General features: G+C 38.8%; 1 pseudogene; it reads left to right on the top strand.

Annotated features, from left to right (window-relative positions):
- The first annotated feature begins 2122 nt into the window (after positions 1 to 2122).
- LOC137757172 (ATP synthase subunit g, mitochondrial pseudogene) lies at positions 2123 to 2434 on the top strand (annotated as a pseudogene).
- Positions 2435 to 2838: the final 404 nt, after the last annotated feature.

Below are 2838 nucleotides of genomic sequence, written 5' to 3'. Positions count from 1 at the left end.
AGCCTTATTTGGAACAAAGACAAATTTTCCCAGACTGGATTTAAAAAAGGCTTAGTTTTTGGCTCAAAGATTCCATGCCACCTGGCATTTTCCATAAAGAGAAAAACTAGGGATACTGAGAGGGAAGAGAGCAGTCCTCTTGGAGGTATGCCTAGGGTCCATTTGCAAATGGAAATATGATTACAAACCTTGAGCACTATTCCTGGATCAGTGTTCATGTATTCCTGTGTTCCTCCTGTATTCCTAAAGGGAGATTATCCCTTCACCTCACCTTCCTGAGAAAGAACAGGAGGGGGGTCACTCTTGGTTACTCCCTCAATATTGAGAAAACTAGTCAATATTTGGGTAGGTCTACAAGTGGGAGCTGATATCTTTATCATTGGTCATATTGCTCTGCCTCCTAAGGTACTGGGGAGAGATGGGAAGTGCAAGAGACAGTATCTCTTAAAAAATGCCTGACCATTCAAATTCCCAGTTTTCACTTTCTGAAGCTTATGGAAAGATGGGTACCTCCTGTGCCAACAGGTCCCAGAGACAGGCTGCAGAAAGGCTAGGATACTGCTCACTTGGAGCAGAGGTGCTCACAGAAAAGTGGTGAATGTGGATGTGGTGGGAGACGCCCAGCTGAGAGTCAGATAGCAGCTGTGCTGAGTCCCCCAGGGGAGCTGCTTGGAGGTGATTCCTTCATCAGCAGGGCTGTTGGGATCATCACCTGGCCACACCGAGTCTTTTGACAATAGGATGAATGCTCAGTGAAAAATTACACAATGAGCTCAATCAACTTACCATTGGTGGTCATATAAAGAAATGACTTTCTCTTTCACTGTTCCTTGTCTCCACACTGGAGGATGTGTAACCTGCTGGGAATAGGAAAGTGGGGTCAAGTAGACTATAGACCATGCCCCTCCTTCAAGCCTGCAGAGCAGTGGATCTCAACTCTATCATACTCAATGCCCTTCCACCCAGGTTTGTTTATTTGTTTGTTTGTGTGTGGTAAAATACACATAACATAAAATGTACCATCTCAACCATTTGTAAGTGCACAGTTCAGTAATGTTAAGTACATTCACATTGTTGTGAAACCAATCTCCAGGATTCTTTTCATCTGACAAAACCGAAACTCCGTACCCATTAAACAATTACTCCTCATTCCTCCTCCCCCAAGCTCCGGGCAACCATCATTCTACTTTCTGTCTCTATGAATTTGACTACTCTAGGTACCTATATAAGTGGAATCATACAGTATTTGTCTTTTTGTGACTGGCTTATTTCACTTACTTAATATCCTCAAGTTTCATCCATATTGAATCATATGTCAGAATTTCCTTCCTTTTTAAGGTCGAATAATATTTCACTATATATGTGTGTGTGTGTGTGTGTGTGTGTGTGTGTGATATTATATATATCACATTTTGCTTATTCATTCATCTGTCAATGGACACTTGGGTTGCATCCACCTTTTGGCTATTGTGAGTAATGCTGCTATGAACATAGGTATACACATATCCCTTTGAGACCCTTTCAATTCTTCTGGGTACATACCCAGATGTGGAATTGCTGGATCATACAGTAATTCATTTTTAAATATTTTGAAGAATGCTCACTCCATTTTTAAAGAAATATTTTGTAATGTGATGATTTTATATATGTATACATTGTGGATGATTATCACAATCAAGTTAATTAACACATCCATTACCTCACATAGTTACCATTTTTGGGTGTGTGTGTAGTGAGAACACTTATGATCCATTCTCTTTGCAAATTTCAACTATACAATACAGTATTATTAACCATAATCACCATGCTGTACATCACAGCCACAGAATTTATTCATCTTATAACTGAAAGTTTTTATCCTTTGACCAACATCTCCTCATTTCTTCCACCCCAGCCTCTGTCAATCACCATTCTAATCTGGTTCTATGAGTTCAACTTTTTTAGGTTCACATCACATTGTATGCCTTAAAGAAAATCATGTTGTACAACCTAAACATATATAATTTTTATTTGTCAATCATATCTCAATAAAGCTGGAAAATTTTTAAATAAAATGAAAAAATTAAGAAAAGAAGGAGATTCTGCTGGCCAGTCAGGGTGACAGGCTTTCCGTCCTAGAACCATGGCCCAGTTTGTCCATAACCTCGCAGAGAAGGCCCCAGCGCTGTTCAACGCTGCTGTGACTTACTCGAAGCCTCGATTGGCCACATTTTGGCACTACACCAAGGTTAAGCTGGTTCCTCCAACCTCTGCTGCGATCCCTACAGCTATTCAGAGCTTGAAAAAAATTATCAATAGTGCTCAAACTGGTAGCTTCAAACAGCTCACAGTTAAGGAAGCTCTACTGAATGGTTTGGTGGCCACTGAGGTGTGGATGTGGTTTTATGTTGGCGAGATCATAGGCAAGCGTGGCATCATTGGCTATGGTGTTTGAAGACCAATCTTTGCTTTATTATTTGGGTATTCTTGGACCATGTGTGAGCAGACTGCTATTTGAATAATATAAGGCAATGTGTCAAAAAAAAAAAAAAGGAGAAATATTTTATATCATCCTCTGTGCTCTACTGAGATGAAATTCAAGGGTAATATAATCCAACTTCACAGTAAGTTTTTAAAATCTACATAATATCCTGTGATCTAAAGGAGAAATAAGAGGAAAGTAATTTATAATATAAAATATATTTCAACTAAATGTTTCAGCACAATCACACTACAAAGAGTCAGATGTTTACTTCTACTTATAATAAATGAATTTGGATTTAAAAGAAATAAGAAATTTTAAATGCGTATTACTAAGTGAAAGGAGCCTATCTGAAAAGGCTGCATTCAATATGTTTT

The sequence above is a fragment of the Eschrichtius robustus genome, chromosome X (genome assembly GCF_028021215.1).
Source record: "Eschrichtius robustus isolate mEscRob2 chromosome X, mEscRob2.pri, whole genome shotgun sequence".
Taxonomy (NCBI): Eukaryota; Metazoa; Chordata; class Mammalia; order Artiodactyla; family Eschrichtiidae; genus Eschrichtius; species Eschrichtius robustus.
Note: the sequence above shows the minus strand (reverse complement) of the source record. Positions and strands in the feature narration are given on the sequence as shown.